Source organism: Symphodus melops, assembly GCF_947650265.1.
Source record: "Symphodus melops genome assembly, chromosome: 15".
Lineage (NCBI taxonomy): Eukaryota > Metazoa > Chordata > Actinopteri > Labriformes > Labridae > Symphodus > Symphodus melops.
Genome location: NC_136705.1, coordinates 14,702,839 through 14,729,771, shown reverse-complemented (window position 1 = coordinate 14,729,771; position 26,933 = coordinate 14,702,839). Strand labels below are relative to the sequence as shown.

The 26,933-nt window shown below is 39.4% G+C and overlaps 1 long non-coding RNA gene across 1 annotated transcript; it reads left to right on the top strand.

Annotated features, from left to right (window-relative positions):
• The first annotated feature begins 118 nt into the window (after positions 1-118).
• LOC306836272 lies at positions 119-10,647 on the top strand. Its single transcript, XR_013780753.1, has 3 exons — positions 119-182; positions 742-953; positions 10,495-10,647. It is a non-coding gene; the product is annotated as an uncharacterized lncRNA (long non-coding RNA).
• The last annotated feature ends 16,286 nt before the right edge of the window (positions 10,648-26,933 follow it).

Genomic DNA, 26,933 nt, shown 5'->3' with positions numbered 1-26,933 from the left:
CAGGTCCCGCAGCTGGGGGAAGGATGGCGCCAGAGTGCACAGAGTCTGTTCAAGTTTGTCTTCAAGCCTCGAGCGGTTATACTAATCAATCAAGATTTGCAGGAGCTTTAAAGTTCAACTTCACCTTTTTAATCAAGAGAACGACAAGTATAGGGTAGAGTTTGATGAAAAGTTTGTGAAAAGTAAGTGACCTGCTAATTGAAGCTGATATTAAGTGAAACAAACAAATACAAACAAGTAATTTAAATCTAATTTTCTAGACCGGGAGGAAAATATATATCGTCTCATCTCAAATTAATAAGGAGACATTGGATTTCAGATTACCTCTAGTTTCCTTTCAAACGAAACTATGAGAACCAACTTTACCTGAATAACTTTAATGTAGGTTTACAAGTGAATGAAAAAGGCAAAATAACTGACTATTAATGTACGCGTAAAAATCCCTAACATTTAGAACAAATACATATTATTACAAAAAATAAGAAACAAAAAACACCGTAAGACCTAAAACGCAACGAGGGGCGGTGGCGTTACGGAAAGTAGTTATAAAATAATAATTTAAAAAAAATGCATCTATGAAATCTGTGCTCAAGATTGCGCATAAAGTTCGCAAATGCTGGTTTTGTTCGAATTCAAATGAAACATTTAATTAATTATTTATGTGGTATATTGTTCATTATCACTTTTTTAAGCTGATATGACTGTATGATAAGGTTTTCTTATTTGTTGAATGTGTGATAGAAAAAGATGGAACTTAGACTTTAAGTGTGAGGCGATGACGGCAGGAGCGCACAGAATGACAAGTGTGCAGGGTCTAAAGCGCTCGTGAGAATTGAGGAGTTTGTTGGACGGAGAGCAGATGATGAGGAGGAGGAGTAGGAGGAGGAGGAGGAAGAGGAGAGACTGCCGTGCAGAGGAGAAGAAAAAGCGGAATCAAAACCTGCAGCGCACCGGTGAGACTAAACTCTCTCTTTGTGTTTAGCTTGATGGATGATTAAAATCCCAATCAGGTTAGAAGAAGAGTTCTATAGAAAAGTACATTTTGAAATGTAATTATTAGGAAAAATCAAAGGTGAACAACTTTGGAAATGAACTACCAGTTATAAAATCTATAATTTTTTTTGGACTACTGCCTCAAACTTAGTGAAAAATGGCAAGATGTTGAGCATATACAGCCGTGTGTTGTCGTGTTGTTGTTAGATTTCTATCGCCTCACCATGGGACCTCTTCATTACAGACACTAAGGATCACATCACTGCACACTGCTGCCTCCAAAGACACACATGTACACCCCCCCCCCCCCCCCCCCCCACACACACACACACACACACACACACAGAACTTTCAACAGCTTTCATCTCCTAACATCATATTACCCGTGCACCATGAAAAGCACAGACTAAACTTTAAAGCCAAATTGAACTTCTGACGCTTGTCTAATAAAAAGGCAGGCAGCAAAAAAATGTCTGAATTAAAAAGTGTAATGTTTGTGGTAATTCGCTTTCCTCTTAATGTTATTCCTTTCATCTAATGACAAGCGTTTTACACTATCATCATCACATTTTTTTTTAAATGTTGTTTCAGCAGCAACACATCTGAGTCATGAGCTGCAAAATATCAGGGGCTTAGAAATCGACTGATCAATGAATCAATCATTTCCCGTCGTGAGGCCTATAAGTCTATTCTTATAAGTGTAGCTTTTTGAAAGGAACCATTTCCTGCAATTATGAAGTGAGTTTATCAGTAGAGATGTGGAGTCCTGTAAGATGAGCCTGATCCCTGTTTCCGCGTTGTGTTCTCCCTGTGTTTAATAAATTGTCTTGGGTTTGGCCTGAAGCGCAGTTCACACAGTATTAAGGCATTAGGCTGACTGCTGATCGTCAGGGGAACGAGGCCCGCCTGAAATTGATAGCGAGCAAAATTAAGCGTTGGGCTACTTCTCACAGGAAAACATTTGATCACACAGAAAATGTAAAAGAAAAAAAAAAGAAAAAAAACTGAATAAATATAATAATCCGATCTGTTAAAAAATAATTGCGATGTCATAAATAATGATAATATAGTGCTGCAAATAAGCTATGAAATAATTGATTCAGACAGCTTCAAAGAAAGCTCGTGCGCAGAGGCGCGAGGCCGATGACTGAACGTAAGAGCGCCTCTTAGCTGCACAGTTTGACAGACGAGTCATTTAAAACTGATGTTAGATAAAAAAACTTATCAGCTCCCACCATCTAACACACAGACACACAACTCTCACAATGCACTCACTGTTTCACTCTGCGGTTGTAGCGTCCCGTTTTGACTCTTAATATAGATTCTTCTGGTGTGTGCCAAATAACCTAACGTGTCCATACATTTTACTGACAAACATATTTTTGAACTTGTTCTTTAAAAGTAATTGGAAGCAGTGTTAGATCTATAGGTATAATGTTTTTGTGTGCAAAGTTGCAGTATAGCCCTATTGGTTGAAGAACTGACTTTGGGATAGATTTAGGGGATGATGGGGGCAGATGCAGCAAAACAGGGTTCAGAGCTCTACATGGGGGCCATAAGGGGTCTCTTTATGCCCATGCAATGAGCGTCTCACATTGGTTTCTAAATGGTTTTTAGTTTTAGTTGTAATCACTTCAAAACTAAAATCCAGCTCAGATTAAACTAGTAAAACTATTAAACAAAAAAAAGTGTTATATAGGAATCTTTGGCATCCTTGGTTAAAAAAAACACTCAAAATATTCCATCCCTAAGAAAAAGCTTCCCATCATCCTCATCCTGTTCTCTCAATCACGTCCTGTTATTTTTGTACTATAGAATGCATCAAGTTGTATGATGAGGAAAGACGTTTTTTTAAAGTGAAGGCAAATCAGAACAAATTCAAGAGAATTTCAAGAATTGTAAGTTAAATTGTACAAAAAAAATAAAAGAATCTGCCCAGTGCTTGTGTGTGTGTACGAGCACTGGGCAGATCTGGCCCTTGACAGAGTTTGTAAACTCCTTGTTTCCATGCATCAGTTTGATCAGAGGGAAACAGTCATTATTACAGCCGCTGATGAATGAAGATCACATTTCTCCTAATAGCCAACCCCTTTATTTTCACAACCTCCCTCTGCTCTACACCAGGACCTGCACTAATTGAGCTGATTACTGCAAGATGTGTATTTTGGTGTGTGTTGCAATGCATATATGTTGGGACTGAAGGGATATGGCTTTTATTTTCTACGCACAGTGACTTGAGACAGGCACAACAAGGGGTTGATGAGTAACATTCTTTTAGACAGACATGCAAAGGAATTATTAAAGCCAGAACCGGTGTGTCTATACTAGTTAGAGGGATGTGAATGAGGGCCTATCCAATAATTGGTTGTTTACATCTATCTTGTTACCCCAGAGGCCGGGGCTATCCGACAGAGCAAGGAAGAGATTTCAATAAACCACACAGGCGAGCAGCAGTGAGGGGCGGGAATGAGGGGCGTGTATGCATGTGTTAAGGTCTTGTCTTAATTTTCAGAAGGCTCCGACCAGCAGCAGGTTCATCAGATTGGAAGTTTTGTATTTCAGGCAAAAACTAAAGGAAGAAAAACAACATTGCCACAAGTAGCTGAAATAATGAGACAGACTTTTTTATGAAGATCATGCAAGAATAACTAAATCAGTCAGAAAAGACGAATCAGTTTTGCAACATGCTGCTGTCTTTTCAAATGAGCCTCTTAGTTTTCGAAAAAAATAAAAAAAAAACCTGCTGATTTGTCACATAAAGACTCAATATCAGATGTTTCCTTTATCTATTAGTTATCACTTTAATTAATATCAAAACAGCCTACAGTGTAAAACTACTTTTATGTTGTTAAAAAAAAAAACATGAGACAACATTTTAACAAAGCAAGTACAAATCCTGTGATACAGGAAAGTGTTTATTAAGTACTATACACATTTTTCTAAAATGACTATAAAAGCCTTCAACACTATCTGATAAGGTAACATTATGTCCTGGATGGAAATATAAACGGTTTTCAATCTGCAAGTAGCAGGTATGATGTCTTAAGCAAATGACAAGTGTGCAGAAATCAGCTCAGATGAATTTACATGGAGCGAGGATTATGAATCAACAGTCCTGCAATCAAGCACAGCATGTTCAATTGTGCAGTTATGTCTATCACAAGCAGGCAGGCAAAAGCTTCAACAAACCAGACTGCTGTGGAGCAATTTTATGCCTTAATTGCTCCACAGACTTAGAACAGGAGCAAAAAGCAACAAGTGTGCTTTTCTACAAGGCAGGTCATTGGAGCTGATGAGCTCGAGTGTGTTCGTGTTAAAGACAGAGAGAAACAGAGAGAGAGAGATAGTGTGTGTGTGTGTGTGTGTGTGTGTGTGTAGGTGTGTGTGTGTAGGTGTGTGTGTGTGTGTAGGTGTGTGTGTGTGTGTGTGTGTGTGTGTGTGTGTGTGCTGTCTGCTGCTGATGTTAATTTATTCGATCAATCACCTCATTTGATTCCTGTTTATTTTCAGGAGTCATATGGTCATTTCAGCCGCACACTGAGTCCTTTATGCTCTGCCAAGGCGTTTCTCGCTAAGAGCTTATAGCATGGTATGCGTCTACAATTTGGAGAGGAGAAGGGTTCCAGCACCCTCAGATATTTCACGGTTGCTAACCTTCATCATTAAATTCCCTCAGACCTGTATCTCGTCAAAGCTGTAGTGTGAGAGCGTGCAGGTATATGAGCTTCACACAAATCCTGATTTATGCCAATGCTCTGGACTTGTTTAAATGTCCGCAAACACACTTATGTGCAATTATGTCTTATCATCTACAATTTTGCAAATGCTGCACAGGGGAAAGGTGTACAGACTCACCATGCGTGCACTTTTTTCGAGAAGTGTTCTAGCTTTAAGCTAATAGAATTTGTGCAGTTGATGTAGTTTGTAGAGCTGCATGCTGCCAATTTATTGCAAACCCTGCTAGCGATTAACCTGCTCCTTCTTCGCCAGAATTTTAATACGACAAGTAACTAGGAAACCTCCCTGAGACCCATATAGGATCAGATCAACTTCAGCCGACTTGGCATTAAAGCAGAAACAAGACTGGGACATTTAATAGGATCACAATAAGCAGATACATCTGGTCTTGTAACATTTGTGATGGCAAATAAATGCCTGTTTTGGCCATAAACACAGGGGACAAGTTTTGTACACCTCTAAAACAAATAAAAAGAGGACTCCACAAAGTTATTTTAGTGTGACTGTAAGGCTACTTAAAGCCGATCAGAACTTGTTTTGGAAAGTGAAACAGTGAGGGAAACAAATAAAACATAAAACAGCCTTTCAAAATACCCACGGAGCGCTCCCTGCAGTTTTACACTGTTCGGCTTGTTAATTAATAACTCTGAGAAAATGTGGCTAATACAGACAGGTTTTGATTTTAATCCGAGTGAATGTGTGAGTTCCTTATCTTAGTATTCTCTTAAAGCCCAAGTATTCGGTGTGAACCATATAGATCTTAAAGTAGAGTATTCCATTACATACATTCAGGATTTCTACTTAAAGCAAAAGTCTGCAGCATCGCTTAAAATGTGTCCCTTATGCATCATTCTTACTTTTTACAGAGCTGGAACTCATATGTCAGGAAAGAATTTATTAAAAGTGACCGGCAGTAATTAGTAATGTGCTAATGCTTGAATTTGTACCCAGTCCTGTATGCAGGCCTTTTACAACTCTTGGTGGTTTCACTTGAAACACAGACGTGACCCTGTGTCAGTGGCCATATGGGCAGTAAATAGTTCCATGATAGAGTCAGTGGCTGTAGTGATACTGTATCAGAGCGTAACGTCTTATTATATGTGAGCTCTATGGTGTTTTTTATGGCATGAATACGATTGACATGAAGGTTTAAATATGTGATTGATGGTTTGTTTTATTGTGTCCGGTTATACTTTTTGGCATTGACATCAATGTGTTATCAGATTGAAATCATATATATCAGCGCTTTTCAATCATGCCTTTATTATAACTAATTCATAAAGAAATACAATTTCCGACAGCTATATATTTTTGCAACCTTATGCATATGCATAAACCTATTATTGAATGCTAGCATTGAAACTCTCTCCCAATGATATTGTTTGTGATGGATTGTTTTTAAAATAGTTAAGTGTAGCAGGCTAGTATGCTAACATGTTTTAAAATAACATGGGAATAAGTTCTCTAGGTATCTGATAATAAACCTGAATATTCAAGAACAAAATCTTTTCTGATTATGGAGCCAGATTAAGAATCGTAAAATGCGCTAGTTGATTATTTTAATTTTTCTGAGGGGGAATATGAGAGTCAACAAAATGTCATGTAAAATACATCCCTAAGTTATTGAAATGTTTCAGTCTGGAAATAAGAGGCGGACTGACAAATATACCAACTTATTATCCAAGCCACTAGCATGGATAATAACAAAACCAAAGGATAAAATGTGACCACAAAAAGACATTCTCATCAGCTCATCATGGATTCTAACCAACACAAGGGCAGTTAAATGAGGAATGATACATGCTGTCATCACAGAAAATATCGGCGAAAAATCATCTGATCAGTCATTAAATGAGATCTTTATTGTCCCCAAGGGAAAGTTATGCAGCAAGAGCACAAATAGCAAACTGCCCTTTTCTGTACATCAGAGTGTTTACTTTTATCTTTTTCACAGCTTTTTACTGTACTAAATGTAATAGTTATTCCAGCTCTGCAAACCCCACTTCAAATCTGAGGTCTCCAAGAAATCCCATTAACATTGTGTCTCCTTTCATCATCAAAATGATTTCTCACTCATTAAACCAACCCATCCATCAAACGTTTTGCTGTTCTCGGCACAGTATTTGGCGTTAAATGACATATTGTGAAGATGAAGGCAAGTGTTTGCTTTATAAATAGAAGTGTGTCCCGGAGTATCACTCGTTTGTTTTTATATGGAAGAATTGGATTTCATGATTGCTTTTTAACTCTGCCTGCAGGGTATATTAAATACCTGCAAACCTCTGAACACTTGATCCAGGAAGCTAACAATTATAGTCAATCTGAGCATATGGCAACCACAGCTCTGTAAGAGAATGGATGGGGGTAAGGCTGAGGAACAGACACATGCATTGCTACAAAGGCTTAGTTTCATTAGATGTGTTGCTGTTTATGCCAGTGACTTAATATATTCCTTGTTTGTTTTTACAAATCAGATAGAAAAGTACTCAGATATACAACATTTATGGGAAGACACGGAAAGCATGTCTCATTTATAGTCTGCTGAATCAAAGAGATGGTCAGTAGATTCTTGCACGAGTTTTTTTTTCTAAATGGCCTGTGAGTTGCAAGCAATGGCAGTTCCATTGCTGCTAACTGTTATGTTTCAGCCTTTTGGTCTATAAAAGCATACAGATGACTATTTTGGCTATAAAATTAAATAATTCCTTTGTGGAACTGCTATCCCTGTGTCTATTTGTGCTCAGTTTCCTTGAGAGCATGTGTTCGAGTTCACTCTAAAAGCCCTCTCCGGACCACCAACAAAAAGTTGGCGTCAAGCTGATAATGATATACAGTCTGATCTACAACCAATAGAGCTTTTTGTTCAAGCTTTCGGGGTCGTCTCTTATGAAGACATGACTCTCAGCGTGCAGGCGGATGATGAGCTTCACACAAGCAGAAAGAGAGGATTACTGTCAATTGCTCCCAAATTGCAATAATACCCGCTGCCGGGCCACCCACACATGTGCTGAGAGACAAGTGATAAATTGCTGCATGTGTCCATTCCACAGTGGCAACTCATGACTCCAGCACACTGTCCATAACCATCTCCACTGTTTGACATATGGAAACAAGTGCAGGGCTATCACTCCACCACTAAATTGTTAAGTTGGATAAATAGGTTCAAGATAACGAGCTGATTTGTTAGCTTTTGTTATAAGGCTAAATGTTTTTATTTACATTGTTTATCTTTCTCTTAATCAGAAGATTTAAAGGGGCTAAAAACAATTATGTAGATGGTTAATGTAACCCATGCGTACTGTAGTATTGTCTTTGGAAGGAAAGGAAACAAATGTCTGCAGTTAGCAGCTGCTGTAGCTTTTACGTTTTTAAATATAAATGTTGAAAGTGTATCTTTGGCAAATTTAACGTTATCTCACGTTTATCTTGTGAGATCACAGCTGTTTCAAAAGATCAATATTTTATAGAAGGCTTTAAAAAGCTTAATACACCTTTAAGGGGCTAATATTTATTAACACTACGTTTTTGTTGCTATGGTTATTGGTAGTTTGCATTTCTAACTGGAAACCTGTTACAGTTAAATGAACTCAAAGACATTTAAAGCAAAACTGGAGCAATCATTGGAGCAGCAGTTCAGTTCCTTAACTTAATGCCTTGTCACTTCTAAATACCTGTTGGTACTGTCTTGATCAGAAAGGTATCGTTCCAAAATTGTTCAGAGAAGTTTAACAAGATCACTACAAACTATGTAGAACACATCACAGTGCCCTTTTGTAGAGTGAATAGTAAGCACGTATATGAAATCATTTGACTATGCAGGAAAAAATTCAAGCCACTCAAAATAAATACAATATGTCATATTTGGGATCCATGGCAATTAGTCCTGATCGTATCATTCCTCTGCTCAAAAGCCGAGCAGATGGCTAATCCAGTCTCAGTATCTAATCAGAGCCGTCTTCTAATGACGGGATAATTTCATAGAGTAAGAGGCCTTTTGTCTGTGAATATTTAGGAGCAGCATGGGGGAGATCGCAGATATTCATCATCGGCAGAGACTGGAGACAGAGCCTAATAAATGACACATTTGCTTCCTGCCTGTCTCTAACAGTGGAATGGCAGAATGCAGTGAATGTGGTACAGTGTGTGTGTGAGTGTGTTTGTGCGTTGTAATGTGTGGGTGGACAGCAGCTGCAGAGTTTTGCATTTGCTTTTCTGAATATGTATGTTCGCTTGTGCATATTGGACTTCAGTCAAGCTCATAGACAAGTCATTCATGTAAACACCTTCAGGTCAGGGCACCCCAAAAAGGGAAATACTCTAACAATGCAGCTGCTTAATAAAGTGTGTGTGTTGTCTTTGTTTCCTTCTTTTTTATTTTTTAATGTTTGTCTTTTATTTGGGACAGTTAAAGAGTCAAATGTTTCAAGAAAATCCAGAAACATTTTGAGTAGAAATGACATAATACAAAATCATTTATCTTTATACAATCAGATGTGGCAGTAAAATCCAGCCATGTTTTAGTGTGTTCACCACATGGACACACCAACTCGTGAAGAGACATGTTTTTTACAGCACTACAGGAAGTCACAACCCGGGACAGACAGACAAAAAATATATAGATGCAGGACGTGCAAGCTCTTCTTTTAGCCAACTCAAAGCTCGGAGCTGTTTATCATGTTGGATTTCTGCTCACTGTTTCCTGCAAACTGCATGTAGCCTTCGTTGTGCTTCTGTCATGGGATGGAGTTCAGGAAGTAAATATCACAAACACACACACACATGCAAACACACACACAGTGGCAGACAGGATAGATGCTGCAGAGTCATATTTACATCAGGTAGTGTAATATTATCAATAAAAGCCAAGAGGACAGCAGCTCGCCATAACTCACGACTGGCAGCGAGCGCCACAGCTGTTCAGAGTTCATCTTCCTCTGAAGCCACGGGGGAGACAAAGAAAGATGTTAGAGCGGGACAAGAAAGAGAGACAGCAGTGAGGGGGGAAACGAAAGAAGAAAGGACAGAGGGCGATACGGACATAAAAAGAAAGAGGTGTGTGTGTGTGTGTGTTGTTTCTTTAGGAAAGGCATTGTTTTTACCATTGATAATTCAACTTGAATTGATCATGGTCAATTAACAGTTAACTTAGAAAATACTACACAATTTTAAGAACAAGTGAAAAGCCCTCATTGCAACGTCCACTTAAATCACATAAAACAGAAAAGTTGAAAATCCTAATGGGGGGGGGGGGGGGGGGGGGGGTGTTTATGATTAAGTAATCATAAAAAAAAAAAAACACTTGCAGATCTATTCAGTATACTATGATACAGTTTAGATTAAGGTCTTAATGTCATTAATGATTTTTTGTATCTTTTCTAAATAATAAGATCATTTTTATCATGTAAAACTATGTTAATTTCAACTTAATTCTTTTGAAGTAAAAACAAAAGACATACTGAGGAGTTGTTGTGCTGTTGTACCAAACAGCTTGACAAAATGTGTGCCTTCAATTGTGAATAAGCACTCATTTTCCATATCATAACCGACAAAATGTCTACTTTTGAAAAACTGATCTGTTTCACAATACTGACTTCAGCCAAACTTCCCAACCTTAAAATGTCATTTAAAACCATTTAAACCTACCTTTGAGTGTATAACCCAATGATTTTGGGAGTCACGGATGATTTTTGTTTGATGAGTTCAATCTGAATCAATAGGAGTTCTACTTTGGTCATCATGTTTTTTCTTCTTTGATTGAATTAGGTGTCACGTCTCATTTTGGAACCATGCTCATCAAATACTTCATCACTGGCCCGCTCGATTTCACAGCAGACTCTGGTTGACCTCATCGAGTGACCCTGACAATCACAGATCAAAGTCATCAGGTTCCTGGCTGCTCGGGTTAATCAGAGGACCACCCCGAAGAGCCAATCAGGTAACGTCTTACTGGATTTAAACGAATTAGGCTGCTTTTGACCAGAAACTATGTATGATTTAGGTTATTTGACTTTCTCTAAGCAGTGAGTCAGTCCAGAGGGGATTTCATTCTTTGATTTCATTACATCAGTTATTAGTCATTTGTTTAATTTGGGCTTTGAGGGATATGGGTGTGTGTGCAAAACAATAGTGCACGAGTCAACTGTAGGGAAGGAAACAATTATGCTTCAATCATAAAGAATTTAACTCTCGAGCACTCAAGTCTTACGATGAAACTTCATATATTGTCCTTGTTGTTTAGTTTTGACCAAGTATTCAAAAATAAATCCAGTGTTTGGATTTGTTATTCAAAAACAAATCTCCCAGTCAAACTGGGGCCTCAGTTGTGTTTGTGGATGGTGCGTATGTGTCCATACGTATGTATGCGTATATGTGTTACTGAGAAGGGAGCGCTTGTATTCCTTGCCCCTTTTTGAGGGGAAGTGACATGAGATACTTAAAGACCAAAATTGCCTCACTTAGCCAAACAAACTGGCTCTCCGGACATACACACTCACCCACTCACACACAGACATACACACACGTCTAGAGCACTCTAATAGCCAATAAAGTCAGGATGTTCATTCCTCCTCTCAGGCTCACAAAAACTGAACGGCAAAATTATTGAGAGAAAACCGCTTCCACTGCAGCTCTGTCTTAATGACCACACACACACACACACACACACAATTATACACATATGGTTGGGGGGGTCAGTGAAGATAGCAGATAGGATGTACGTAATAACCCTGACATGGCTTTTATTAGTTTTCGGCTCCTTTGAAACATCACCGGCTGCGAGAGAATGCAGGCCGGCGTATAAAAATACTGAACGTATAGTGCAGACTTTGAAGTTTTCTTCGCCTTTTGCTCAACTTTAGAGACCCTAGAAATACACACGTCCATACACACAGGACAGAACCATGGGCAGAAAAGAGTATTTTTATGATTTTACACAAAAGGTCAAACATGTACAGTTCAGATACTTGCAGACAAGCCCTATTTTAAATGTCTAATATAAATAGTCCCTCGTCGATTGAAACCCCTTATAGTCTTTATAAAATATGAAAACTATAATTTTTGAGTATCTGTGTCAAAGGAGCTTTAGTCTTCCCAAACTCTAACATACTGTTCTCAGCACATGAATAAAGGTATGTTTTTTAAAAAGAGACCTATAGTCCTATAGTCTTGGGGGGTTTAACCTTGACGCCTATTGTCGCGAATTTGCATCAAACAGCTTCCGCTCCAAATGCAGCCAAAAAAGTGTCCGTATTCCTCCACTGCCGAGTGATGCACTTTCAATACATACCTAGGAACCTTTTTGCAAGCATTAGTTTGCCATAGGACAGAAAAACATCCGTTTGATGTGCTATTTTTATGTAGTATCTATTTATGTGCTATTTTTAAAATAAACATTCTCAACTTAATTTAGCATCTACTTGAAAGCAGTAACACATGTAAAAAAAATATGTTTCAATACTTGAAAACAAATTCAGGCTTCAAGGGGTTAATGAACTTCTTCCATAAATGTACAGTACATTTCCTTCCTTGTCTTGAAACTCCCATTTGTCCCATTTGCAAATTATTGTCCCGTCTTACATGGGGAATTTACTTTCCCTCCAAAGGACAATTTTTCCTCTAATCCCTCTACAAATTTAAAGAATTCTGTCATTTTATTGGGATGGATTAGGGAGGGAAATGGGCCATGCACAGTGCAAGTGTGTGTGTGCGTGCGTTCATGTGTGTGTGAAGCATCCATTCCCTCAATTCTTCTAATGGTTACTACTTTGGGGACCACACGTCCTTTGCATCACTACAGCAGCAGAACAGCCTCTATAGTCACAGTCAGGCTTGGTATGAAAAAGAAGTGTTGTATAATAGAAGGTGGAGTGCATCAAGTTGTGTGTGCGTGTGTGTGTGTGTGTGTGTGTGTGTGGAGCTGCAGTGTTTTTGAAGAAGCAGATCCCTCATATCGCCTTACCATCAATAAATCTCGGAGCTCGCTATACTGCTGACATAAATTAGCCTGCAAACCCAACCCACCTGCCAATTCACAACTTCAAGCTTTTCTTTAACATACACACTTGTGCATCCATGCACACTTTGCGCGCTAACACACAGAGGTGCAGACATCAACATAGTTTGGGGTAATTAGTGTTCTTTCTAGCTGGTGAGCCTGTTTCCTACACAGGGTCACAGATAGCTGTTAAACTTTATATTCCCTGATGGGGCGGAAAAGAGGGCGATACAGAAGGAGAGTACACTCTCATTAACACACTGCCTGTGTGTGTGTGTGTGTGTGTGTGTGTGTGTGTGTGCCTTGAGTTTAAAATGTGTGTGTAGCTGTTTGGGTGGTGTTTCCATGGCCAGGCAGAGTCTTGTAAAGGTGAAAGGATACTCTTTAACGTCAGCTTACATGGAGCCTTACTGCTTACAACTGTATTTGTCAGAAGAAGAGGGGCGACGTGTTAGGCACTTTTTGTTGCCTCACACTTTCTTTTTCTTAAGTTTTGTTGGTTTTTAAAGAATAGTTTAACTTATTCGTGCGCCAGTAAATGAAGAATTACAGGATTTTTAATATAAAGCAATTTTCTTTGTCGATAATAAGATGAAAAGGAAGCAGAGAAGCTTAATCTCATTCTGACACAAACAGAAGCAGAGTCAAATTATGAAGTGGTTAAACACTGATTTGGAGAAATATTATTTGGGATTGTTCTACTTTTTTCAACTTGAACAGAAATTACCATGTAATTGAATAATACTAATAAAACTAAAACTAATGATAACTCAGTTTTGAAGCAAATCATAAAACTTTTCTTTATTTATTGTTTATAAAACTCAGACTGAAGTTGTGTGGCTTTGTCCCAGTTCCCAATAGGCTGTATTGTGTAATCATACCAGAATAGATTTTGATATATTTATTTTTTATTTGAAGTGCTTATTAAAACTGTTACTTATCTGTTTTTTGGGTTTGTTTTTTTGCAAATGAACTCATTGCAAAATGGCTTCAAATTATTATTTACTGCCCAGAACACAAACAAGCAGCTTTCATGTATTTGTTCAATAAGCAATTATTTCCAAAATGACAAGAACATGATGAATAATACATATTGTTCAATCAAATTATGTTTACCTAAATGTGTTGTGTTATTCTCTAATCTTTATAATTGATACTTTTACAGTGAAACTACAAAATACTTAAGCTGATATAGCATGAAAGAGAGAAAATACCAAACACATCAACGATAGATTAATCATTCCTACCTATATGCACACTGGATCACTGTGTACAAAATGAGGGATGATTTTCATGGACTCAGCAAAAAAAACTGCTCAAAGGCACTCTGACGTTTGAAAACACACACGTAATTCACACTTTTATTCACACTGGGTGAATTAAAGTGATTCTGTAGATAGCTGTGAAAGCTTATCCTTTGCAACTCAGCAGAATCTAAAGCCCCTTTTCTTATGTGATCATTTTAGGTAATTGAATAAATTCCTCGAGCTCTGTGTGGAATTAGAAGGAGGGAGACTTTGGTCAGAAGAGAGCTTTTAAGAAACCCGGGAACACACATCAGAGAGCCGGCAGTCAATGCTAATGTAATGAACGTTTACATTTACCTGCCACTCACCTTCCCTGTTGGTGTATATCTGCAATCTTAACTGCTCTCGTCCAGTTTGTTTTCATAAATATACTCTATCACTTTTTTTTTCTCATCTCTGGCCTGCCTTGAACATGAAGTATTTGGTGTTGCAGAGAAGGAGTTCTGTGTGTGTGTGTGGAGGGGACGTGGGCTGTGCACGATGCCAGAACTTGCACTTCTGGTTGGAAAAAGGGCTTTGAGTTTTTCGTCAGACGTGCAGCACAGGCAGACATGGTGAAGGAAAGACTTTTTGAAAGCACAGGCCAAGAGCAACAGAAAACACTCCCTCTTGACCATGTGGTCAAAAATGGGTGTAGAGGGAGCGGCGGCATCTGGCTGCTCGCCCAGAGAGAGAAAGGGGAGCGTGTGTACCCTCCTCGGCAAACTTGCGATGTGCCCCTCTCTGCTGCCAGCTGCAGGACGAGTTATAGGAATATAGGAGATGATGGAGGGCTACAAGTAGAGCTGAGAGAAGAAGACAGGCAGACAGATAACAAAAAAGGAGCATCAGTGAGTAAGACAGGCAGATAGGGAGACAGAATCATGTATAAGAGCGCCAGGGAGGAGGATACTGAGAAGCGCAGAGGTGTATCATGAACAAGGTCAGAAAGACACAGCTAGGAAGAACAGGAAATGATACAGGATATATCCTCTCGTTCTCTCTCTCGGCCCATGCTGTAAGTGACAGCACTGCAGAGGGAAGTTGACATTGCTGAAGTATGAATTTCACCCGTTTGTGTTTTGCGGAAAACACGGAATCGAGGCTGTCTGTCTGGATCAGGCGGCTGCGCCCTTGACCCCTGGATGCCCCCTCTGAAGCAGACGGCAGGATTTTATTGGCCAGTCAGATTCAATTTATTAAACACTACGCAACTCTATTCTCAATGCTTGAATTAGGCTTTCCAAATGTGGTTGTGATATGTTTTTGGACATGCATATAAAAGGCATGTCAGACTTTTCTGATAGATATGCTGTGTTTCCTACAGTGTCACAGCTAAACTAGCTTGCATGCTAACCTATAAAACAGATGCTTACATGAAAAAATGCACACTTATAAAACAATGCTCCTTCAGCATTTTAAGATCCATGTTCCAGCTGTTATTATTTTCAGCTTAGAATGAAACCAACATGTCCCATGAGAGACAACATGACTTGAGGATGATTCCTCATACAGTATGTAGAGATTCTTTGGAAAGCAATTTTCATTGTTTGTCTCAAAGAAATACAAACAAATAGCATAAATTCTCTTAAAGTGCAACGTAAATACCGCTTTAAGGTTTCTCAGTGAAATATTTTCTACGAATTCAACTCGGCTGAGGCAAGAAAATCTGTCCCAATCAGAAACACAAACAAATTGCATGTAGAACCAAAGTTTAAATATTGGAATGCACATGAATATTCACACACACATGCACAGAATAGAGGGTAATGGGATATCCTCAGCTGTAGAGTGGTGGGGTAAAGTGAGACCTTCCCGTAATCAAAGGAAACTGTACTTTACAATAAAGGCTGTTTTGAAATGGTATGTGGCCTGAAGGATGGATCCCTGTGTTGGAATGAGGAAGAGAAAACAAACACAAAGAAAAGAAAGAAGTAGAACAGAGCAGCTGAGAAGTGGCAGATTGAGCAATATTAATAATAATGTGTTGTGAAGCGTTGAGATCTCTTTTCTATTCTTCCTTTGTCTGGTTTTCTTTTGTACTCTCTTCTTTTCTTCTAACATTGTAGTTTGCTGTGTGTTTGTGAGTCTCATGGGTGACATCCATCACTTGAATGGATGGAGACTCTGCAAAGGCAGCCTTACTGTGAAAGCAGGGCAGGGCATATTCCCTTTCCAAAATCTACAAGAACGACGAGTCTGGAATCAATCTGCTATCATACAAGACTCACACAAACACACACTTTTTAATCTTTAACCCTGGTGACACTGTGCCGTGCTATTTTTCTTCCCTGTTAGTTTATGTGTTGTAATGTTGGATCAGGTCTGGGATTCTGGTTCTCCGCTACATCTCTGGCTTCACCTGCTGCTGAAGCTCTTTACCAGAGCGCTGGGAGTTAACGGCTGCCATAAATAGTCAGAGGAGTGTGCGCAGCAGCCTGCAGGGCAGCCCAGGGCAAAGATATATCTGACAGGAAAGACGCAAATCTCTGCTCCATGATACCTGCGCTAAAAGTCACGTTTCAGCGCTCAGTGCTTTCAGATCAGAGACGAGGTGATTTCTTAAAGACTGAAGAAACAAATACAAAGAAAGTCTGTGAGGTGTCTGCCGTGCACATAGACAGAGTCTTTACAGCAAGACATAAATAAAGTCAGTTTATAGTGAAAGCACATGAAAAAAAAATGTTGTGATACATGAAGCCAAATAATTTGATTTTACCCAACTTTTTCCTTTTTCCATTTTGAGGCCAACTGGGTTAGGGTTAGGGCCTGTAAATGTATGGATTCAACCAGACCAGATTGTGTAAGAATTTGAAAGTATGAAGGTGGTTAGTCGTGCACTCGGGACTCTTGAGGTGAAAAGAAGCAGAGTCACATTATTCTCAGATATTATTGATACAATTAATTATTCTTCTTATATCAATAGTCAGTCCTTCTTATTGATATCTATATCCTGATCACATGAAAATAGCCTGCCTTGGGTCACCAATTATAAGTATTTAATAGTTTATTTTCTTGATCGATTAATGACTTACTGTTTTAATCTTTTCCAATGAAAAGCTTTGTTTCAACAACTACCGTAAATAAACCAAACAAATCTAACAAACACTGTTCATCAGAACAACGAAAAAAGTCTCGGTCAGCCTCCATGTGTCGGTTGCTAAGCAAAATCAATTTTATTTTCCTCATGAGAAAAACGGATGATTGGGTAATTTCTTGGACATGATATGTGCTGTAGCAAAGTGTTCTGACTTCTGATACTCATGACTCTCATGGCTGTCCGGTGAAATATGTCTCTTTACAGCCCCGAGGGATTTGTTCTTTAATTCTTAAATGTTATGAAGCAGTCCAAGCCAGATGTATCTATCAGGCACCAGGCAGAGACTCAGACACTCCACTAAATGAACAGACAGCATATTGTTCCTTTGTGGCTCTTTGCCGCCTCACCTCTGCCTCTGCCTGCTTAATTAAAGGTTAATTACGTGGAATAAGAATGCACGTCGTTTTCTCTTTCCATCCACGCAGAGCAGAACATGTGTGCAGGGTGGGTCGGATATCTGGAATTTATCAACTTGTTCAGGAAATGAGAGCCAAGCCCCACCTAACTCTTGAAGTGTGTGAGCAGGTACAAAATCAACATATGGGAGCTTGGGTAGCGCTTATTCGAACATAACACACACACACACACACACACACACACACACACACACACACACACACACACACACACACACACACACACATAGAAGAATTCAGCTCTCTCTCTGTCATTTGTAATGAAGAATATGATCCCTTATCCCATCTGGGTTGTCTGACTAGGTGGGCTGTAATGTGCACACAACAACACATCCTACAAAACGCAGGCACAGATAAAAATGCAGACAAATGCAAGGATGGCCAGACATTTTGTGGGTTACTGATGGTTGAATCAACCAACTGTATGCTTTACCTTGGCTTAAAAAATAGATGGTCCAACTCTTGTATCAGTTGGCATTGTAGCAGCCACTCTGACACACACACACACACACACACCCACGCGCACAAATAAAAAAATGTCTATCTTTTAACTCTTCTTAAAAAAGGCAGCAACGTATTGGAGTTGACCTAGATAGGTTCTGTTGTAAAATTGAGCTTGTGTGTGTGAGTGAGCTTGTGAGTGAGTGAGTGAGTGAATGAGTGAGTGTTTGTTTGTTCACTTTCATGTTGATTTAGTCAAGTCAATCCTTGTCTGACTGTTCGAGGGCTCCTCAGCAAATCCTGATCCCCTCTGCTCAATTTCTCAATTGGCTGCTGTGTGAGTGTGTGCGTTTTGTGTTTGTGTGCAAGCGAGGACAGAGGTCAATAAGATAACATTTGGAGGACCACCTGCCAGGAAGCTTAGTTTGCACAATACAAAGTCTCAACTAACGCGCCCCTGTGCGTGTGTGTGTGCATGTGTGTGCATGTGTGTGTGTGTGTGAGAGAGAGAAACTGTGTCCACATCTTGGCATAGACATGAAAATACATTAAACCAGACACTAAAAACGAAGCACTCTTCGTTAAAAAAGTTAAAATCCTTATCACAATTAAGTAATTGCATGGTGAAAAGAATAAAAATGCACAATTCATTTATTTGTTGTTACTACTGGAATTGTCTTAAGCAAACAAACTACCTGAACATATTATTGTGTTTGCTCTTTGCTTACACTTGAAGTGTACACATGCGTCACAACTTGAGGAATTTACATTGTCCGAGACAAAGGAGGATTAAATGTTTGCCCTGTACATCTATCTTTCACTCCTTCACTCTCTTTGCTACTTTTTTTTTGGCCGTCCTTTCTTCCATGAAACAATAAAATTGTCTGGCCCTAAGTTATGGAGAGCGTTTGAAGTGGCTGGAGGAGCCAGTAAATTTAGTGGGCACCTTTGGGAGCCTGTTCAGCGGTGCAGTGGCTGTACCTATATTTCATGTGTGCATGCGCACGTGCCTGAGTTTGCATGTGTGCGTGTGCTCACATGAGTCCAGGCTGTGTTCCTGTGTGTGATACAAATGTGCTCAGATTTGGTGTGTGCACTTGTATTGTGTTTTTGTGCACATTTCTGTGTGTTTCTTTCTATTTCATAGTCGTGCCGATTTGTGGCTCTCTACATCGGGTTTCCCAGGATGCTGTAAATCTTGTTGGACAAACTGAATTGGAGCTAGATGCACACGTGCTTGTGCACAATATATGTGTGAGCACATATATGTTGCATAGAAAGTTAATGTTTTCTGACTGTTAAGTTTAGCAAATATTTTTTTGATGTATTTCTTTCTTTCCTTTCTACCTCTTTCTTTATAGTTTTCAAAGAATTACATAACACTGCAAAATATCTAATTCAACCACATCAATTTTATTTGGATTACAAGCCTATAATGAGAACGAACATGTCAAAGAGAAAGTGGTGATCAGTAGTATCTGTGTTGTGTCAAAGGAAAGAAATGACGGATATAAAATATCATTGACTTTATCCTTTCTTCAAATTCCTCTTAATTGCCCAACATTGCAAAGTCACATGGGAGTAATACGTAGGTCGACTTAAAACTTCTGACTGACTTTGTAGGCTATCTTACTGTAGCTCCTTATAGCTTTGAATACTTCAGCTCACTGCACTGTACCAGTTTTAAGACATCCTCTATGTTAATGCTGCTAGAGAAGCTCCTCTTCTTTGGAATTGTTGTAAAATCAGAATATAAGCTCACCTGCATCATAGATAATTAAACTTAAAACGTGTCTGTTTACATCAGCTTTCAGCTTATCATCAGCTTGGCTATGGTAACATATGTATGAACTATATTTATACTATTACACATTTAAGTATTGGTGTGCTTGCAACTATGCATTTACTGGAGATTCATGAGAAATATGCATGTTGTCTTTCATGACCTATCCTGTGTATATTTCATAATAAATGTGAACACAATTGCTTCATGATATTTAAAATGTTCATGTTTGTGCATTCTACAAATATTGCTAAAGAACTTGAATAATGATCAACAACTTTGAATTGGCTTTGAACTTCATCCTCATAAAAATGATGAAAGGGATTGCTAAACTTTTAAACCATGTGAAAGTTTTATCAACACAGTTGAGTTGTTTCAAATGATGGTATGGGAAGGCATTAGTGTATTCAGTCACCCAGTGAGCTTTTTTAATGTATTATGTAAGCTACAATGACTGAGAGTAGCTTTCCCTACATTAAGTAAACTTTATTGAGCCTACTGTCTTGCTCAACAGTACTACAGCGGGGTAAAAGTACGTCATCTGGATTGAGCAAATTCCCATTTTCAAATCAAGAATCTAAATATCTTCATAGTTTCAACCATTCAAGCCGCCTAAGTCCTCTTCTACTTCATGTTTTAAAATATTTGGTTTTCATCACATCTACTTTGGATACACAAGATTGGCTGCATCACTGGTTTACAAAAAAGTATAAAACATCTGTTAGCCTCAAGAAAACCAATGCTTCACTTGAGTAATTTTACCAGCATATTTTATACTGAATCCATGTTTCTTTAATCCCTCCACTTATATGCAGAATACTGTTTATATATTCACTCAGTAGTAAATGCAGCATTGAAAATGTGTTCTAAAACAGGGCATGGATTGGAAGATATGAAAAATGAATATGTCAATTTTGAATGAAACCTCTCCCTCTGTCTTTTTTTCTCCCATTCACCCTCCCTACCCCCTTCATCTCTCTCTCTGTCTTTCTCCCTTCCTCTCTCAGTTTTCCTCAACACCTGTGCAGGTCTAGTGTTTCAGTCGAGTCCCTGAAAAATAAATGTGGAGCTCCAATCTCTTAATCCACTCGGCTCCACGCAGTCACGTCACATGACACCACCACGGCCGTCCTGATGCCCAGACAACAGTGTAGGGAGAGATTGTTTTGTCTGAAGGTGTGTGTGTCTGTGGAAGAAAGAGCCCAAGAAAGGGAAAGCAAGAGGAAATCACTTGAAAATATTGAGGGTCTGTTTAGATGTGTGGATGCTATTCGTATTTGAAAAGAGAAACTAAAGTTGGGAAAGAGGACTGGAATGATCTCTTTTTATTCAAATCAAGGCCTTTAGCCCTTGATTTGAATGTGTGTGTGTGTGTGTGTGTGTGTGACTGTGTTTTGGGATGATACCTTATCCATGGCAATCAGTCTGACCTCCACTCTGGAGTGAAATGCGCTCAATGATTAATGGATCTGCCTCCGTGCTCAGTCGCCAAGGCAACCCGAAACCCGATCGCCCTCAGGAATTCACTAGCTCGCCCTCAAAGTTAGGTTGTGTGTGTATGTGTATGTTGCTAGGCTGTGGGTGGGAGGCAGACTGAGGCTGTATGCAATGCTTTGAAAAGATGGAGTTGCCTGTGGTAAAGGCAGCAAAGGCATTTCTGTATCTTAAATCTTTTTGTTTCCTTGAGATGTTTTAAAATGTGTATTTTTAGCTTTGGTTAAAGATTAAGGTCTTAAAAATGTTTTTACAATTATCACTTCTTTTTTACGGAGCATGCAAAATGATTACTTCATCAAAACCAATTTAATAAGTGATTTGTGGTTTAATAAGTATTCACAGATCAGGGTTCAGCTTTGTTGTATCAAAAAGTCAAATACAAGCCAAAGTGTATTTTGTCTACTTGGTGTCTTGTTTGTAAGCTTGTGAGAGGCCCTTCATCAATCTGAACCTGCTGATGAGTAAATCCATGTTAACAAGATGGCAGCTCTTAAGTTGAAGTGCTGCGGGGCAGCTTTTGGACTGTACACCTGACAGACCAACTTAACACTACCATGTTATTTTTAAAGGGGCCACTTAACACCTTATTGATCTGCAGACCATTGGGGCTCATTAGACGAAGGCTCAGGGTTAGTGTGGTGTACATGAAGCACAGTCTGAAGAATCCATGCACAGGACAAATTCTAATAAAGAACTATTTTATTCCCTGTAGCTGACTCGTTACTCAGTTGTGGTTTTGGCGAGTTTGTTCTTACTCATCTAATTTTTGAACTTTTCAGTGAATAAGGGTTTTCTAGGAAGGTAATCTTAAGCAAAGTGGCCAAGTGTAACTCATTTGAACATGAAAGTGTAGCTATACTATACTATACTATATGTGCATGTGTCAAGATGCAGGTACAAAGTTAAAATACAAAATTACAAAGTTAGATACAAAAGAAGGTTTACGTGGACAGCTATTGGACTAAACATGTAAACAGCTATAATGTAGTAAATAGGGAATAAATATAGATAGAGCGAATGTGCAAGTAGACAGATACTAAATAATAAAGTGATAGTGGTGCATGGCACAGAAGACAACAGAAGAACAGACTAAATATATACTTGAGGTATTTAAAATGACGAATACTGAAGACCGTAGTCGATGGATAGGTTCAGGAGTTGAGGTGCTGGACAGACCTGGGGACAAAGGCTGCTCTTCTCCTCTGTGTCCTGCTGCAGGGACTGCGAAGTTGGCGTCCTAAGGGCAGCCACTCAAAAGAGAGCGTGTGAGGGGTCCTGCATGATCCGACCTGCTAACCTGAGTGTCTGCTGCTCATAGATGGTAGACAGAGTCCTTACAGGAAGATCTTAGAGCAGACGACTGCTCTGCAGACGGTTTCTGTTCTTGAGACTGGTGTAGTGGGACTACTGTAGCAGGTTATGGAGAATGTAATGGTACTCTCGATTAAGGTGTAGTAGAAAGTTAGGAGGATGTTCTTGCTGTATCCAAAGGAACTGAGCTTCCTAAGGAGGTATTTTCATTGCTGACATTTCCTGAGAATCTCCTCTGTGTTGGATTAGAATTTCAGCATGCTGTCAAAGATGGTACCCAGGTATTTGTACTCCTCGACTACTTCAACAGGCTTCCTGTGGATTAAGGTGTTTGCTGCTGCAGCCAGTTCCCTCTGCTTGTTGGAGAAGGTCACCACCATGTCTTTGGTGTTGTTGACATTCAGCTCAAGGCAAGAGCTGTCTTTAGCTGAATGTCAACAACACTCCACAAACTCCTGAAGAGCTGGTGCTCGGTGATGAGAGCGGCCTGACAGCAGAGACAGGAGAACTGTGTCGTCAGTGGACCTTACCAGATGAAAGTTATGCTGCGTGCTTCTGCAGCCATTGTTGTAGAGGATGAAGAGCAGAGGTGAGAGCACACAGCCCTGAGGGAAGCATGGTTGAGGTGTGTTGGAGGTCGGGGAAGGTGTTGTTGACCAGAACTCTCTGTGATCTGTTGGTCAGAAAGTTCAATATCCGCAGGATTAGCTGGTCATCCAGATGAAAGAGGGCTGAGTCAGCCAGGACGTGTGGTTGCAGGGTGTTGAATGCAGGATGAATTGGCTGAGGTGTTGGGGTGCTCCTGGTGTTTGTCGACAATTATGAATGTTTTTGCATCATCGACGCCTCTGCCTGCGAGATAAGCAAATTGGAGCGGGTCCACCTGGAAGTGGGTTTCTCAGATGATGTATTTTTTTATGATCCTCTGCATGGCCTTCATCACAAGAGAGGCGAGAGACACAGACCTGAGGTCATTCAGAGATTTGACAGGGTTTTTCTTGGGGATAGGGATAACTGTAGAGTTAGGGGGGGACTGTACTGCTGTCCATAGATCTCTGAAAAATGCCCCTTAGCTGTTCGGCCCAGTGTCCTTGTGTTCATTAATGTGATCCGAGGGGTCGAGGAGGTTATCCCATTCGGTGGATTCAAAGCATCCTCGGAGTGTAAGGATGTTTTCGTTGGTCCACTGCTTGAGGTTCTTGACTTTCTTTGCCGTCCTTGTAACAGGGGTATACGCTGGAGCAAGCAGGATGGCATGGTGATCAGCAGAATGGGGGAGGGCCACAGATTTGTATGCCTTGGGAACTGAACCATAGCATTTATCCAGTGTCTTCTCCAGGTGTGCGCTGCATGTGATGTACTGATGATAACTTTATAATGACTTATCCTGAGTGGACGGACGTGGTGGAAATCGCCCAAGATGAATTTGGGAGAGTCCGCTGATATGTGATCCAATTTATTTCATGAGTTTGTGATGTGTTCAGTGGCTACGGCTGCCTTAGTTCTGGGTGGATGTAAACCAGGATAAGAAAGAGCTGAGTGGTGTTGGGGGAGATTAAAAGAGCGATCACGACGATCGTAGAACACCAGCACATGTTTGCATAAAGACATACGCCGCCGCTTGTCTCTGATTAAAGTTTTTGTGTCTTATCTGTCAGATACTGATTAGACAGTGCTGGTACAGTACAGTGCACATGTGAGAGTGTGTTTGTATGTTACTGTCTGATCTATGCGTGTATGTGCTGAGTGACGGACGCAGTGGGGGTATCAGTGACAGTGTGTCAGGCGTGTAAACTCAGCCTGACCTGGGGTCACTTTGGTCCTGCAGATCTCTCAACACACACAAGCACACACAAATACTATGTTCTTGTTTCTCTTGTACTGTTACTATTACTGATTAATATCGTGTTGTCAAGAGGATGCAGCTTTTAGAGTTACTTGTGGTCATGTTATCTAGGCAAGCTGCAATCTCTGCTGTTGAAAAATGAAGCCAATGCGGAAGAGCAAAAAACCTTGAGGTTTTAAGGTTTGATTAGGGCAAAACATAATGTCAAAAATTAGAATTACTTATTTAAAATAAACTATACATTCCCCATGAGGTAAACACACATTTACACAAAGGAAAAAATATATATAATGATGTAAAGTTACTATTCAGAATTCCAAATTTAACAATTTCGGGCACAGATTTGCTAATTAACTTTTTAAATGACTATAGATATGTTTCTTCTCTTACTTCAAAACAATAAACAATAAAATGTATGAAAACTAGGTGTTGTGCTTCAGTGTTGCAGAGCCAACATTTGATAGTCAAGTTGAAAAGAAATAAAAAGACAATTTTATAATTGATGAATTTGAAATTTCCCTCACCCTGTCAGCATGGAGAGTAATGTTTATAGAAAACATACACCATATGACCTACCCTGAATGAAGGGTTGGATGTTTTGCAAACCTATAATGTACAATGGCATAGCAATAACTGTGCCAATTTTGTAAAATGCCTTTTATTTAGTGAACAGCATTTTTATATAGTTCACCATATTTGCTAATGCATTGGATATTTTTTGAATGGTTACCTGGGTGAAATTCCCCATATGTAAAAACTAACAGTGCGGCACAAATTAAGAAATGCTATTGATTGATTGATTGATTGAGCTTTTGAATGGATGTGAATGAATGGGGTTGAACCATGTAAACAAAAGAGTTGCCTTTAATGTCTAAAGTTTAGTTGTCAAATTTTAGGACAGGAATATTGTGACACTTCAGGTAGATGCTTCCAGCCCCAGAGGGTAGAAAAAGCAAAATAAAATCTGTATCATACATGTAAGTCGGAGTTGACAGTATATGCGTGTTTGCATGCAAACATAAATGTAAATAACATAATTATTCTACTTTAAACAAGCTAGAGTCATACAAAGTTCAAGTGGACGTACAGTCCAGTATTTCCAACCACTGAGGCCAAAGCAGCAGAAATGTTTAATCATAGTGGAACATCTGAAATAAAGACTTCACTGTGTCTCTGCCCAGGAATGAGTCCAGTCCAGAAAGTCCAGTAAAGTGTTTGTTTATGGGTGTGTACGTGTTTGCAAATGACACTATAATTGTTTGTGACATGGAAGCGAGGTCTCAGACCATCTTAGTGTAATTTAATAATGCGTATGAGTACAGAGAGGAACAGGAAAGGTGTGTTTGGAAAATGTGTGCGTGATGAAAAAGGAAAAAGAGAAACTATGTTTCTCAGGTCGAAGTGTCTCAACACACAGACTGTGTTACAATGAACCGGAGCGTGTCAATGATTGGACCTGTCATTTGCAGATGAATAGCAGAATGTTATAAAGTTCAGTGGTATTATGTTGAAGTCGCTCTGTCAGCCTGTCTTTCACACCCTAACCCTGATGAGCGGCTGAAATTAGTCATAATCACAACACTGACGTCTCTGTCTCCTGCAGACATGACAGCACACTGCTGTGTCCTCTAGTTCAGTGCAAGGTGTGTTTACTGTATGTCAGTGGGTACTTTAGTCAAATGACTGTCCATACATACATCATGTATACATCATACATCAACAAGTTTCAGATTATATAATTTACATATTAAGCAATACTACATTTCTGTTAGGCAGTGGGCCCATCAGAGAATAAACCTTCATAGGCAAATAAGGTGGTGAACAAACACATCTGGAATGACCTACACAAACACAACAATGGACATCATGTTCCTCACACCGCCTGGGACGCTCTGTACCTCCTGCAGAGTTTCTCCCCATCAGGGGGCAAGGTGCCATAGTGATGAGGGAAAATGGGAAGAGGTGTTCATGATGAGTATTTGATATTTTTGTGGCTTTATATCTTGTATGATTGATCTTGGACGATTGTTGTATTTGTATATTCTAAAGCACTTTGGCACAATGTTGGTTGTATTTAAAGTGCTATATAAATAAATGTGGTATGGTATGGTATGGTATACATCAGTTCTGTGGTGGCATCCAGTTCAAGTATATCAATGTGCACCGATTCTTAAAGAGGCAGTGACAAAAATATTAAGCACTGCTTACAGTATTACTTGTTTAAATTGATATAGGGCCTATTAAGGCTTGGAATTAAGCCATTTTTAAAAGGGGATTGCAAGAATATATGACAGTAAATTTATTTTCACTTTGGACAATTTTCTCTTTTATCAAACAGTTGATCATGTCAGATTTATTGCTTGCACATGGAGTACACCCGGAATTACACACCAACCTCCCACTGCAAAGCAACCAGGAAGAAAGTAGATGTCTCGTGTTAGAAAAAAATAAATAAGGGAAAACAACAGAGAGTGAAAGAAAACCCCTGTTATTTTCCCTTACATAATGAAATTGTTGGCCAAAAAAATA